Source organism: Anser anser, assembly GCF_964211835.1.
Source record: "Anser anser genome assembly, contig: HAP1_SCAFFOLD_111, whole genome shotgun sequence".
NCBI classification, from domain to species: Eukaryota; Metazoa; Chordata; class Aves; order Anseriformes; family Anatidae; genus Anser; species Anser anser.
In genome coordinates, this window is record NW_028154049.1 from 92152 (window position 1) to 108507 (window position 16356).

Genomic DNA, 16356 nt, shown 5'->3' on the forward strand with positions numbered 1-16356 from the left:
TAAATTCAACTAATTTCTAAGATAACATTTTATGTCTAGAATATGCTTTCCAAAAACAATGCTTCCAAGCTACTGGAAATGGAAGGCATATTTTCTGAATTGTTTCAAACTACATAAATAAGTGATAATAAATACTTGTTTGGTTGGTTTTGTATATCTTCACAAAAGCAGAGTTTAATTTCCATGTACTGAACATGAAATATCTGATAAATTTTAAAATCTTTTTGAAATTATGCTTATGAAGAGACATTACAGTGATTAATCCAATTTAGAGAGCAAATAAATTGAGCTTATTATACCACCTGACACTTTGACCTGCAGATCATACGATTTACTAACATAACCTTGCTCTAAACACGCTAACACATTCACTTCAGAAAATTCCATCTTTCTTTATGTTTCGATATGGTCGGACAAACATATAGAAAACATTTAAGTAGCTGATCATATTTAGAGGCATGGTAATGAGTAGATTACAAATGTCAGTTGAAAGTCCCTTAGGATATCCCACCTGAAGAGCAGCTTGCTACCAGCCCGTTTCTTAGAGCCATGCACATTAGCTCCTCTGTATGTATGCAGTAAATTGGACCAGTAAGCTGTGTAGCAAGAGCCTACATCAGCCATTTTCTGCCACTAGATAGAGTAATGTGGGCCTCGTCTATGTTGCCATGCTAGAAAAGCTTTGGAAATTTCTGCTATATATGATTGTATGAAATGCAGTAATATCATTTCACAGAGAAATAAAGCTGAATGAACAAACTATTATAACATGAATGAACTATTTTCAGATACCACACGCTTTTGCCAGTCATCACATTATCCAGATTCACAGTTCTAGTGAAGTCACTGGGATCCCTGCAAATGACTTCAGCGAATTTGAGTCCACATTGACTTCTGCAGCCTGATATAAGTGAAACTGAGGATGGTATTTTCTACTCACAATTCATCCTTATTATACAAACAATAATAGAAAGTGTATGTTGTTTCTACAGTACTGTGGTCCCGCACCACTTCTTCAAATAAATTTAACAATTCTGTGCTGTACATCAGGATTGAATTCATTGAAACAGATTATTTTTATTTCTATTTCTAGCACACGCTGTTTATTACCACAGAATTTTAATCATAGGACAGCCCACGTTGGATGGGACATCAAAAGATGAAGTTCAATGTTTCATGGAAAAAAAAAAAATAGATGAAATAATCCAGCACCATGTTCAACTGCATCTTAAGCACCCCTGGTGATGGGAATTCTACCATAGAACCATACATTGGTTTGGGCTGGAAGGGACCTTAAAGCCCACCCAGCGCCACCCCCTGCCATGGGCAGGGACACCTCCCCCCAGCCCAGGCTGCCCTCAGCCCCATCCAGCCTGGCCTTGGGCTCTGCCAGGGATGGGGCAGCCGCAGCTCCTCTGGGCAGCCTGGGCCTGGGCCTCACCGCCCTCTGAGGGAAGAATTTCCTCCTTCGCCCCCTCCCTCGCCCTGCTGCCCACGCTGCTGTTGGTGCAGCCCAGGGTACGGGTGGCTTTCTGGGCTGCAAGCACACATTGCCGGCTCATGTCGAGCTTCTCATCAACCACCACGCCCAGGTCCTTCCCCCCCCAAGGGGTGCTCTCAGTGCTTTCTCTGCCCAGCCTGTGTTTGTGCTTGGGATTGCCCTGGCCCAGATGCTGAGGTCGGGACAACCCGACCCTGTCCCTAAGGAAGTCGTTCCAGTAGTTGTAAAAAATTTCAAGACAAAACCTCTCCCACTCTATCTTTGTACTCTTTGCCCTCTGTCTTCTCCTGTGGTTTCTTGAGAAGAGAGAGCCTCTGTCAACTCTGGAGCTGCCCTTTAGGTACTGTAATAATGGGATCAAAGTCCCCTTCTAAAGGGTGAAAAGATCTAACCCCTTGAGTCTTTCCTTAGAGGACAGGTTCTCCAGCTCTTTGATCATCTTTCTGGCCCTCTTTTGGACCTCCAGTCTGCCCACATAATTTTTTAATTGTGGGCCTCTGTAGCTTTGAATTCCTACTCTTCAGTGTATCCTGGTATCCTGGTATTTCTTTTTTCTTTTTCTTTTTTTTTTAAACTAATTCAGATAAGGAATTTCGTAAGACTTTTAGAAAGCTTTCTCAGAAGCAGCTAAAGCTTCCCTTATGTATCATTTCTCTTTCTCTCCCCCAACTCAGAGATGCAATTCTGATTACCAATTTCAGGTGTCTCTAAGGCCAGAATATTGAATAATTTCCTTATGTTCCAGTTGCTCGCACACTTTATGCAGAGGAATAGATTAAAGCAGACAGTAATCATTTCAGGGAGACTCAAAAACAGCTATTGTTACAAGAACACCTTTAATCTCCTGTTTCTGATTTTGAATTTAAAAGGAGACAGAACCTGGATAGCCTTGAGTGCAAGAACAGCAATGAATCTTACTATTGCCTATTTAATTGTTGTGGACATAAATTTGAGTTACAACACTCAGATCAAACCTGATCATTTTCCAATTTCGAAAGTACATGGACTATCTACACTTTTTAAAGTATATGTACACATACACATAAATACAGTTAATATTTTTTATGTATATGTACATATATCTAATATGTACATGCACACATGGTGACTTTTGAACTGACATATACACAGAGCTACAAATAACACTTTCTTGTTGTCAGGGATGGAAAAAAAGAAAGAAAGAAAATATATATATAACAAAAAAATAACAACGTAAAATAACAAAATAAAAAATAATAATAAGAAAAGCCATGTGAAGTAAACACTCTCTAGTATGCAAACCAGCCAAGCACCCTCAGAAGGTATTTTCCAGGAGGTTTGTAAAGGACAGGATGAATTGTTAATAGGAAGGTAGGGTTTACCTCTGATCTCTGCCAAGGAACGAATGTGATAGTGCCACTGCTATTAGAAAAATCGGTAACAGAGTAATTAATGCCAGTGGAATCAACCTGTGAGATAATGTACTTTATATACACATAGTCTAGGGCTCCCCTTGTACGCTCCACAACACAGGATATAGTGGAACCTTCATCAGCAGTCTGGAAGAAAGCAAAAATTTGGAACGTTTATTACTGTCAAAGTAAATCAAGGCAATTTCATTAAATAACATGAAAATATTTAATGCCAGACAAATGTTCAAGTAAAAAATTGCTGTCATGTTACTTTCAGCTCTTTTGGAGTGTTAGGAAGCTGAAACTGACCTTGATGCCAATCAGAACAATCCTAGTGGAATCTGCAAAAGTCTGATGCCTCCCTGAGGACTATTAAGGTAACAAATAACAATACACTGCAGTTCGTCCTGGACACAACCCCTTTCCTAAAACTATGCGTCAGAGACAGAATCAATATGCTTGAAATGTACCTGTCGAAAGCAAATGAAACTATTGCTTTATAATAACGTCAATATTGTAATTTTCCTTAGCAATAATTTAAAGAAAGATTTGGATCAGCACTTTCTCTAACCAGACACACTATGGATAGAAATAAACTATACCATCATCATTCAGAAAAACAGATTTTTCTCTTCTACTGTCCTCCTTACAATTCTGTATCTTCACAGATAACATGACTTCTGCAGCGACAACTTCACGTCTCTGGAATGAAGCTTTAATTGGTACTGACCTTCTATTTTAGAAAATAACGTTCATAAAATTAACATAGAAAATAATTTTATCTGAAAGTTATTGGAAAGGTTAAAGCTATCTTATGCATTAGATAAATTTCAGGGCTGCTTTGTAAGAAAGCATAGATACTGTGTGTGACTTCAGCTGCCTAGTAGACAGATATGCACAGTTAAACTACTGGTAAAAAAATGCTGTGTTCCTGCATCACCACTAAGAGCTCTAATACTTCCCTGGTGAAATGGACATATGATAGGTGCAAAACAATTACCGTGCCATATAATTATTTTTTTTCTTCATGGTTGGCTGATGATCTGTGGCATCACAGCGTATCAGAGGTACTTGAACCTGAAGGAATCTATTATCATAGCATATGGTAGGCACACAATAAGCAAACTGAACCAAACTGAAAACTAGTATCACTCAGGCAAGACAGTTATTTTAAAAACATCATAAGCACTTTGATTAAAAAAGAATGTAATTAAAGCTCATAAGAGTTCCCAAATGAAAACTATATTAAATTTTTTTTTCCACAAAATAATCCAATACCAGTAGAGATAGCTATCATGTTATTCCCCCTTATAATTGATTAAAGAAGTAAAGAATGATTTATGTTTATTTCAAGCCTCCTCAAAAAGTAGCAAGTTTACACTCTGCATATAGAATGGATACCACTGAAAAAAGATTTCATCTGTTAAAACTAAAACAACAAAAAAAACCACTACTAAATCAACCAACTGACATCAAACATATGCAAATTATAACTTAGTTTATGACAGCAAATGAAGGTGGAAAAATCCATAACACTTTGTCATTGCATGATCTCTAGTAAAATTATCTCAAACACATCATGTGACACAGAAAACTAAAATAAAAATCTTTGCAATAATCCATTCTCAAAAAAAAACCAGAGAATTAAATCTTACATTTTAACTGGTAACTCAAATGTAACAGAAGTGAAGGTAAAATATTTTTCTAGAAAAAAAAAATTAAGCCTTAGTCTTCAGTTTATATAGTAAACTAAATTTTCTTAACCATTTTTTTCTTTAGTTTTTTAAAATTATATAGTAAATCCCAGTGGAACTGAGGTTGTATTAACAGAACATATGCATCTCCAAATCCTAGGAAAACTTTGCTTAACCACAAAAGCAAACACTGCAAAATCTAGGGTTTGTTCAGGTCACTTGGTCCTGCCATTTAGCTTTCTGTGCCTGAAATATCACCTACAATTTCCATTATGACCACCTTACCTCAGGGATACATGCTCCAGTGAAGCCAAATAAACCATTAGCATTATCACTTTTCTGTATTCTTAATCTTGCTGTGGTGTTTTCTTGTGAAATTCGAGCTCCACCACGCACAGAAATGAGCTTTAGTATGAATAATTCTTCTCCTTCTTCCTCTTTGTCATCCTTTGCAGACACGATGAATGATTTATTGGTCTCTCCTTGCCAATACTCCAAATACCCAGAGACAGGGTGGACATCACTTTTTGCAGGAGTTGCATGAAGTTCATAGATCTCTGCTCGTGTCAACTTACGCTCATAAAGCCTTACATCCTGCATTAACCCTGTGTACCTACTGCTGCCGTTGATTCCTGCTCCAATTCTTACTATTCCTGGACCTGAGAAGGAAATTATAATTTTTTCTCATGTTATTGTATTTGTATGAAACAGTCAGCAACTGACTACCTGTTTTTCTTAAAAACCAATGGTAAACTGTTCATTGTCCCTGGATGAGGAATCATATTGATCTTGAGATCCAAAATCAGGAGGTTCCTTGAGCCTCATCTCAATGTTACAGGTAAGTCCTCACAGGCCAAACAATTCCATCCTATGCTGTCCAAGTTTTTCATCCTATTAGTTCTAGCAGCACATTATCATCATCCCTCATTTTTATAAGTCTTAGAGACTTGAGGCTCCCTCTTTCCTCCACAGATTTTCAGAGCAGAACTGCAACCCCTTTTAGCCCTTGTTTTGCTGAACAAATCCTACTTTGTTTCCCTCTGCTAGGGCAGCTGATCCATTCTGATGATACTCATGATTACTGCATTAACCCTTCTGGACATCCATTTCATCCACCACACTGTAATTCCATGCAAATTCCAAACTCTTTTTACAACAGCATTTATATTTCTCTGTCTCCAAACTATAGGATCACAGCTGCCTCATATTCATTCCTACTCTATCCTATTCTGTGCCATGCTATGCTCTTGTGCTAAAACACACACATCAGCTGTTTTCAGTTGCCTTTCAGAAAACGAAAGAAAACAAACAAACAAAAAAAGCTGTGCTCTTCAGTGTATTGTCATACATATGACACTGAGTGGCAGTTGTAGAGATGAGCAACCACAGGAACTGATAAAAGTCCCAGGGCACAAAGTGGAGGATGCTGAGAAAAACTGGGCTGCTATGCACACCACTGTGTATTACCCAACATTCAACGGAGAGAGATGACATACTTGCCTTACTATTGCATTATCCCCAGACACACGCCATCCCCACTAATAAAGAAAATTTACAGCACAGACATATCCTTCTAGCAATAAAAGCATAATTGCATTTCACATATATTTGTTCTAGAAACCGAGGGAGGGAAAAAAAAAAAACCTCTCAGCCTCTCAGCTTAGCTACAGTACTGCAAGTTGTGATGGAAATTACTAATTGCAGAAGTACTATTCTTTTTACAAATGGAAAATTTGATTTCTTAAACTTCAACCTGGAATTTTAAAAGCAGAAATAAAATAGTACACCATACAATTAATAGTCCTCTACTCTCACTCAACATCGCAGCAGTTTGAATTTTTTAGAACATTCACACAATTTCCATAGGCTTTCTGAAAATCCTCAAAGAATTCTTATCCATTCCTTTCAATTAACTTAACAGATATAATCATTTCAGTGTATTTCTTCCACCTTTGAAGTGGCTAGACTATGCATTTCAGAGCTTTATATATGGAGAAAAATAGCAAAGGCTCACCATCAAGAATTGCTTCTCCTTTTAGACTCTTCATTCCTCCCAGAACTAGAATTCCATCAACGTAAAATTCAATTATACTTTCATCCAGAGTAATCAGAACGTGAAGCCAAGTATTCTCATCCAGGTATTTCATGACTGATGTTTTAGCCATGTATGTCATATTGGACCCTAATGCTGTATAATGAAGCACTACAGAAACATGAGAATCATTTGTCTGAATTTTCACACCATAATATAAAGTCCCATTATCGTTATCCTTTTCAACTATATAGCCATCTGTACTGACATTAGGAATTAACCAAGCTGAAAATGTAAAATTGGTTACTGCATTATTTCCATTGTATGGGTATTCAGGACCGATAATGCCAAATGCATCCTCTTTTCCACTGAAATACAGAGCGTCTGTTCCACTGTGATGGCGCCTCATGTGGGGCTGTGATTGTACTGAGCTTGGGAATGATCCAAGCAACAAGAAATCTACCATTGATGGCAGTCCAGCTTGGAAGGTACTAGACAGTATTTCCCAACCTAGTCGGACAACACCAAAGGTGCCTTGCTGTCTCCAGATGGTGAAGTCCGTAATATAGGAAAGGTCATCTTCAGAAAGAGTATCTTCCACTATCTCTCTGTCCTGGCTCTCTGGATCTATAACAAACACTCCAAAAGGGTCATCATTGAAAGGGATCATGACAGTTACAGTAGGACTGGTTTCAGATAACTGACCACCAGGACCAGGAGACCCACCTGCGTAATAGAAGTTAGAGTAAAAGTTAATGATTAAACAACACACTCAGAAAAAAGTTTCAAAGTACTTTTTTTTTTTTTTAATAAAACAAGTTTCTAAAAAAACCTCAAACCCTCCTTTAAGATCCTCTGGACTTATAGCAAATGATCTAACTTGAAAATTACATAGGTTAATTGTATTATTCTTAAAACACTGTGCTGATGTAATTTCAGTAGAAAACAAACCCACATGCTATTTTTCAGCTGTAAAACACACAGATGTCTTTCAGGTGAAACATGACAAGGTCCATCTTTTCTTAATTAGCCAATAAGGTAGGTTACCTTTGATTCGTTTGATAAGCATGGGGGCCAAATTCAATTCTTGTATTGCTCAAAGACTTACAGGAATAGAGAATGGCAAAATCTTGCCTGTTGCCTCTGATACAGAAGTACATACACCTTGCAGAAACAGTAACCAGTTGTGTGTTAAAACTGCTGCCCAGTCCTGGTGTTAGTCATCTATCTTTGCACAGTAAGAATTCATGATATGAAGATCATGTTGTGAATGGAGAATCTCCGTGTTCAAAGTGTACAGTGATCTACCTGTTATAAGCAGGAAATCTTTTGTACATCCGTATGGACTTCACTTACAGGAAAGGCCAACACACATTTTCACTTGTATCAGAGCACAGAAGACCATGAATAGTACTAAAGTGGAATTAATCCAGATTAGGAAATGTGTCCAGTAGCAATTTAAAGTTGTAATTTAAGTCATGTGAAGTGGTAACTACAAGTATTTTACCTCCTCTAGGGAAACAAACAAACAAAAAAGCAACCTCTATTATGGTAGACACACATAACCTTTAATACCTTTGTTATTTCTTTGTTAGTATCTTTGTTTTATATTTTGTGCATGGAGATCTATGTATCTGAAATTCAGAACTCTTGGTTTTTGAAATGAAACTTCTGAACTTTAAGAAGTTTAATTTCAAAAACCAAGAGGCATCCCTTTTAAAGTTCAGATCACCAAAATGTGTTTAACAGTAATTCGGGAACTGAGTAACTCTCTATATATGGAAATCAAGATTAAATGAAAAATAAGACCTAAAACCTTACCAGAAAAGCATAGGATATCAAGACATGATTCAAAGCAATGCTCTTTCTAGTGTTGGTTTCTTTTTGATTGATTAAACATAACTCTTTTCTACCAGATATGAAGGAAATGGTGATATGGAAGACAATACCTGAAGCATTCACCAACTTTAGAATGTAAAATTCATTGAATTCAGGAATTCTATCTGAAATGGCACGTAGTGTTATTGACTTCGACCTTTCACCATCCATGAAGCACACAGTCCCATAAGTTTCATAGAATTCTTCTCCTGGCTTCAGTGCAGAGTTATTATCAAACAACTGCCAGGTCAAAGAAACATTGCCGAAGTGTCCTCTGTGTCTCAAAATCCTGTTCAGTGATACAGAAAGAATGAGAGTCCTGGCAGGCATGCATCAGCGTTGAGTAGAAAAGGAAAATGTGGAGACTCCTTTTACTGTAATCTTCCTTACAGTAAGAAGTAATATACTATGTAATATAAAGTAAAATGCTAATATACTACAACTGTTCCATGAAGCCTTCCTTTTAAAGGCAACCACTTTTGCAGTACAATTCTACTCCCGGAATACGTACTTTAGAAAACAGAAGTAGCATACGCAGGTCCATGCAGAATACTACTGTGAAGCTACACATCACTGTGTCTTGTAATTCCAATTTATAATAATAAATATGAATGCATAATAGTTCAGAAAGTTAACATTAAAAATTAATATACTTGGACACTCTTAGACAGGAAAGAGAATCATCTACATTTAACCACAAACGTTTCTCCTTTCAGTCATCAAGTCTACTTAAACTTTTTCTTACACTTGTATTAAATTAGAATTACATTCTACGGCTTTCAGAAATCTACTGTTATTTGTGATTAAGAACGTAGTAAATGAAAAGATTTTTTTTTTTTTGGTAACTATCTGCTAACACAATTACACTAATTTCAAAAAGGCACTACAAATAAAAAGTGACCCATACAGTGCCTTTATTAAGAGTGCGCTTACATACAGGAAGTTTGCTTCTGTCGGTTTGCACGGTGACATAAAATGCCTTATAAATAGATTATATCAGGTTGAAGAATTAGTTCAGCTAAACTAGTCCAGCCACAGCAACACATTTATGTTGTTTCTGCTTCCAAAGGTTTTTCTTCTGTGGCGTTAACCAGGGTGCTCTATCCCAGCTGTGTAGCGCTGCTGCACTAACTCCAATTACCTCATTAAAACCTCTGTGTTTTCGGTGGTTTGGTTACATGCTACTTTGACCACTTTTTTATATGCTACACAACTGTCAAAGTAGTGACAGTATGGAAGAGACAGATCCCTAGTAAATATATTTTATCAATGATGACTGAGCAGGTTCCTCAGATGTTGGAGATCTTGGTATCCTATAATTCCATAAAGCACCTGTATATAAGCATGTTTACATCAAAACAATATTCTTAACACCACCAAATCCACAAAAATTATCCTGCAGATTAGACTATAAAGGACAAAAAAACAACAAAGCCCAAAACAGTGAACAGCACAACAACAAACACACAATGAACTTAATATCCTCTTTTCTTGAGACTATTCATATTTCAGATGTATTGGCACAAGCATAAAGAACCAATTCACAGCCATAAGCATCTGCTTCAAGGCTTTAAAACAAACAGACAAAAAAAAAAGGATGATTTTTTAAATGCAAGAAGAACCTCTTCCCTAACTATTTGCACTATCGCATTTATTGTGACCTAACTTCTCTTTACAGCCTGTCTCAAGATTTCTTAACGAAAAATCATTTTTTCATCCAATTAAAACCCCATAGTAAATTTATGAAATGAATGTAACAAGGCGAGATGCCAAGTGCATTCAATTTTTAACCCTGCTAATTCTTCAATATATCATGGTGGCACAAAGGAAAATACTTTCAAAGGTCAGACTAATGAAGAGTGTCACATCCGGACTTTAAGTATAGATTTCAATCTGTAATTAACAGATAAAAGAAAAAAAAATACAAAAACAGAAAGAAAGAATACAGTAGTTTGCAGTTGAAAATTTCAAAGATGGGTACAAAAAGCCACCTAGTGCCACACAGTTTTATTTAGCTATTTGTTGAGTGGTTTTTTTTCTTTTTCTGTCAGCCTAGGTTATATTGTGCTCAATCATTCAGATTTTTCTGTATCTACAGGTTCCTGAGATTATAACAGAACATCAATGCTGAAGTCTTATTTAGTTACATTTCAACATGAGCTTCTGTGCACTTTTTAATATTTACTGTGTACTCCATAGTATTACAGGTGATGTCTTCAACACATTACAAATCATTTAATCCAAAATTTTGTAAAACTGTTTTTCTATAGTGCACTTCTATCAATGCACACTTGTGCATTTGATTTAATCAAAGTGCTATTTATAAAGTACCACATACACCAGTTCCAAAAGAGTGCAAAGATATTCTTTAAACGTTACTTACCAAAAAATGTTACTTTTGCCTTCTTCAACTGGCTTCTCTAAAGGTTCCAAAGAGAAAATTCCATTAGGATCATCATTTGCTTCAATAATAACTGTTGCCATTCCAGCCTTAAAGATAACTGTATCTCCTAAAAAAGAGGACAATTATTATTATTAAAATTGGAATCAGAAATGTAGGTAACTCTAAATCCAATTATGTTTTCTACTCACTACAATTGCTTTTATACAAAGAAAAGGACAATTATAAAAGTCAGTGAAAAACAGAATTTGAGGTATTCAGCAGCAGGCAAATCAGAGTAAAAGTATTTAAGTAGTGTACCATCCAGAGAGCAAGACGTAAGATTTTCAGGAAAAATGACATGAACTGAGAAGATGTGATTCTTACTACACAGTATCCTTGCATGTAGTTGTTATGTGAGGTAACATTTTCTGTTTGATCATCTGGACAAGTCAAAAGAATAAGATATTCAGAGGTACAGAATAAAAGAGTAAGGTATTCAGAGAGCCCCGACCTTCTTTAGACCTAGAAGAAAAGTATTGCATTTAAACTAAATACAAGCTATGAGCAATGTCTAAGAGTTTATTCACTCCCATATCAAAGAATATCTAAAAGGAAGAAACATAAGATTCTTATTATGTAGATGGGAAGCTAGCAGGCTTTCAGTGTGCATATTAGTACAGGTAAATATTAAGGGATGTTAATTCTAACTCCATTGCATTGTCCATAGATGAACATAATGTGTCCACACCCACCCCATTTTTTGTCTTCTTTGAAAGTGTCCGACTAAATTTTGTTCCACGTTAAACAATGTGCTTATTCCTCTAACTTCATATACCTCTATTTGTATTTTCTCTCAGGAACAACAGTCCCCAAAAAAATTTCAGAACAGTCAAGGCCACTGTATGTAACCAATCATAGAAAGAAAACCAACTTTTGCTTTCAGGAATATGTATAGAAATATTCTTTATTCTTAGTGATTCTAGAATGGCTGTAAAACTATATGATGCTCATTTTAGAGGAAAAAGGAGGCTATGGATACCCATTCCCCATGTGCTAGGAGAAAAGCCATGATATGTTCCCAATGGGGTAGTATTGGGAGCTACCAGTAGATCCTGAAGAAAGTTATTAAAGTAGAAAGAGACAACAAAAGAGAAAACTTATGAAGGAAGAAGAATGGTTTTGTCTAATCCTTTCCCTAGTCTGATATTTTACAAGAGACCTGGGTACTACAGTGAATACCAGCCGACCTTGGGAAATAGCTTAGCTGCCTTATACTCAAATTACTGCTTTCCCTGTCAACCTCTGGCTGCCTGCTACCAATGTTCAGGGAAGGATTCAACTCAAGATCAATGCTGCCTTGTGAGAACCTCACAGGCCAGCCGCAGGGTGTCCACTGTAGCATGACCTCAATCACTTCAGTCTTATCGACTGCTAAAGACTAAGACCATCAGAGACTGTAATGAGAACTAAGATGCTTAGCGTGCTTACAGATGAAGAAATCTAATTTTAGGTTTCCTAATCTTGAATTGAATACCTGGTAGGTATTTTACTTTGAGAACGTGTCACACAATCTGAAGGTATAGTCTGATGGTTAATTGCCATCATCTTTCTTTGCTTTATTAAATTACAGCCCCTCAGGTTTCAATGGCTGATTCAATACAGCTTTGCTTTGCATTGCAAAGATTTGCAGCAGATTCAGAGCCTGTTATTACCTCTCAACTAGAGAACAGTAAAAAATGAAGGGCAGTAAATTAAAATTTGATAACACAATTGCAAATGACTCTCCCACAACACCATGAGTTTTGTTGGAGCTAGGTGTGGGGAGGGTCTTTATTAAATACTTAGGGCTCTGGAAAAATTATGAATTTCTTATACTTCACTTTTATTTTCTCATGTATATTACATAACAGTGATAATTTATTCTAAAAGATATGTATTTCAAAAACGTGAGGAATGGGCTGAATAATTTTGGTCATTCCTTTTTAAGTGTAAACTTTGAAAAATAAATAAATAAACAAAAATACGTTATTTCTAAGGTAATAAATCCTTTCTTTAGAGGTGGTCCCCTGGGTAAATTGTGACATATATTTTTCTGCAAATTAAGCCTTTTAAAACTATAGTCTCAGAGTGAAAAAAATGTATGCATACTTTTCGCTACTAATAAAATAGAGCAATTACATACCCTTCCTCCAAAATATGGCAGTTCTGTTTGTTTTTACAAAAATCATGTAGTTTTGTAATACACTCTGGAGCATGAAAAAAATAACTAAAAGAATACCTCTTTTCCTAAGACTGTTGGGTACTAAATTTTGTTTTTTTTTTTTTTGCTTTGTGTTTTTGTATTGAAGTCCATCTAATTTGGAGCATTTATATTTGAAAAGGGACTTTCACTCCAGTTGTTTTTGCAGGCAAAGTATCAACTCTATCATTTGATTTTTGTTTCCAATAAAATAATTAAGGATGAAAATTCAAACACAGTATGCATTTATTGTATAAAAATCTTGAAGCAAACATTATTCGTATAATTCTTGGCATTTAAATATTGCTTTATGATAAGACCAAGATACTAAGAAATTGCCAGCAAAAAAAAAAAAAAAAAAAAGGAAGACTTACCTGTAGAATTGAAAAGGATAATATAAAATGTTTCATCAGTTTCAGGGGTATCATCATCGTTGATATACACAGATAAATTCTGCTCCCTTTCTCCAACATCAAACAAAATGACACTGTTCTTTCCACTGGGAACAAAGTCTCCCTCTTCAGCTGTTGCATCTCCATTAACAGTAATATACTGGACAACAACAGCGACATCAGCAGATCCATTCCTTAGGACTGTAAAGTTTGCAACACTTCCTTCTTGAACACTCACTGTCACAGGTTCTGAAAATACAAAAGCAACAAATCTGTCTGAGTTCAAGCCTGAGTTGCTTGCATTTGCTCTGTTTTCTTAATTCTCTCTAGTAGGATCTTCCTCTTCAATGAAACAATAAGATGTATGTGATAAAGGTAGGAAATAATTCAGGTACGAGAGAATATTTTGTACCTTGCCTCCTAACTGATCTCAACATCAACAAAGAGAAAAATGACACACACAAAAAAATGGGAAGGTTCTGAAGGAAACAAATATAAATTAAATACAAAAAAAAAAAAAAGTTTGGGGAGCTTTTCCACTTGCTCTTTTGGGATTACGATTTCGCAATGATCTGGTTTGTGAAAAAAATCCGTTTTAGGTAGTGTATGTATTCCACATTTATAAACAATAATATCTAACCTGCAAAATAAATGGGATCATCATTCTTTGTTATTTGTAAAATTGCAGTGGTTACATTGCCCAGCCTGGCTCCACCGGTAGCATTGAATAAACTGATGGTGAATACTTCCTCCTCTTCAGGCACCTGAAAGTATTAAGACATTAATTTCTAGCATACAAAACACTGAAGAATTTAAAATGAAAAGTTAGGGGGATTAATAAGCCAGAGATTTCTGAGTGTTGTTTTTATTTGTCAGTCCTTATGTGTCTCAAGAGGGATGATAATTCATACAGTTATACAGAAATTATCATCCATCTACAGTTTTTGTAAGTAAGTCCCTTCCTCTTTATCTTGCACAGATGACCCAAAAGTTACCTTCCAGTTTTATGTTTCTGATACATGTAGTTTTTTTTACAGCTTTATTTATTTATCATTAGGTGTAATCTTTCTTATATTACTTCAAATTTATCAGCATATAGGATTAGGATTGAAATTAGGATTCCAGTTATCAAGATACGAGTTTCAGTCAAACTTTCCTATAACTTTACCACAGTACAATTACTCTCAGCTTCTACCTTTTTTGTTTAGAGGTATGCACAGCTTCTGAAATTTCTCTATGATTTGCAGACATTATCTCAGTTCTACCCAAGTATTTTGATATTTCCTACAAGTTATTAGGCTCTTGAGAAACACACATTCCTTTTTTCTCCTTATACTCTAATGTTTTAGTACTTACTCTTTGTCCCATATTCTCACCCCAAAACACTGTAAAAGTGTTTACCTCATCTGGCAGTGAGTAAATGGTGATATTTTTTGAAAACTCCAGATTATCAAATAAAATAGTCCCTTGCTCTGGATAGACGTCATTGGTACATGCTGGATCAACAACCCAAGACACACTAACATTTCCATAGTTTCCTTGATTTCTTACAACTCTGTAAACAGCTAAAAAACATAAACAGAGTCAGTGTGCATATTCAGAGCAACAGAAATCAAAAAGGAACATCTGAAACATCTGAAACTGAGAAAAAGGAAATACAATAATAACCAATTTCACTTCTTATGAAACCAGTAACATGTTGGAGTGCTACAGAAAAGGACACACAAAGACAGATTACTAAAGCAGTGCAAACTGCTTTAATTTCACATGTTAATTCTTGCCTGTAAAAGTAATTGATAACTGAATAGATCAATTAAAATCACCCATAGGAAGATTTAACTCTATGTTTCTCTTATATAACACCCCATTCTTCATTCTCCACAAACAGAGCTACTACCTCCACGTTGCACTTTGCACATACATCAGTACTCCATCCCTCCTGTCTGGAAAATTCTCTAGCAATCCTTTTTACTCAGTTAATCCCTCTGTTTTTCCACACCCATACTTCTCCACTTCACTCTCCGCTGCTCATCTTGCTTGGCATTGTACCAATCTGTAAAGTCCTGAGTGGAGATTTTAGTAAGAAGTCTCCTAGACTTCTGTTATCCTAGAACAGGGAAAATAAGACTTGCAGAAGCAGACAGCAGATAAAGAAGTAACTCTAATAAAAAGGAATTACCGGTATGGATGACTTCTCCTTTGCTTTCACTTATTGTTACTGTTAGTTCGTAAGGTAGAAACTGAATGATACCATGCGGATCATCATTCTTCAAAATGGTTATATTGACCATTGTGGCATTCCCCAACTTGCCTGGCATTTCACTGTAGCCACTAAGTACCACAGAATATAGCTCATCCAGCTAGAAGAGGGAAACTCAGTCAGAACAAAAATACATATTCAACATCCACATCAAAAACAAAATGGTCTATAGTCCACAGTCCCCCATCAGGCAGAAAGGGATACAAACTTAAAATGAAATCACACACATTCTACATGCAATAAACGTTTGTATAATGCTATCAAATAAAGGAAATTGTTAGAACTTTCTATCTCTAAAAGCATCAGTTTCTCCAAAAGTCTATTATTATTATAAGCAAGGACTTATTTTGTGTACTTAATTTAGAATCGCATAATTTCACAAGTAATGTTTGTAACACACTCTGAAATGTAAATTTTCTTTCCTCCAAGACTTCTTAAGATTCCTGGCTTTGTAACAGGTAAAGCAAAGATTTTTAAACCATGGACAGCATGCTAATTTAGAAAGAATTGATCAACTGGCTTTATTAATCTAATGGGACATGGTACTTTCAAAAAAGTATCAGAGAACATTAGAAAAAAATATTGC

At 35.9% G+C, this 16356-nt stretch overlaps 1 pseudogene across 1 annotated transcript in view; it reads right to left on the reverse strand.

Moving 5' to 3' along the window:
* The window catches only part of LOC310890891 (adhesion G-protein coupled receptor V1-like), a 72904-nt pseudogene that overhangs the window by 33748 nt on the left and 22800 nt on the right, over window positions 1-16356 (reverse strand). The window contains exons 12-20 of the transcript in view: window positions 15690-15870; window positions 14912-15075; window positions 14151-14274; window positions 13493-13759; window positions 10880-11006; window positions 8568-8785; window positions 6601-7344; window positions 4872-5245; window positions 2863-3039 (exon numbers count right to left, since the gene is read on the reverse strand). The product of the transcript in view is annotated as an adhesion G-protein coupled receptor V1-like (transcript). The remainder of the gene's footprint in view (window positions 1-2862; window positions 3040-4871; window positions 5246-6600; window positions 7345-8567; window positions 8786-10879; window positions 11007-13492; window positions 13760-14150; window positions 14275-14911; window positions 15076-15689; window positions 15871-16356) is intronic.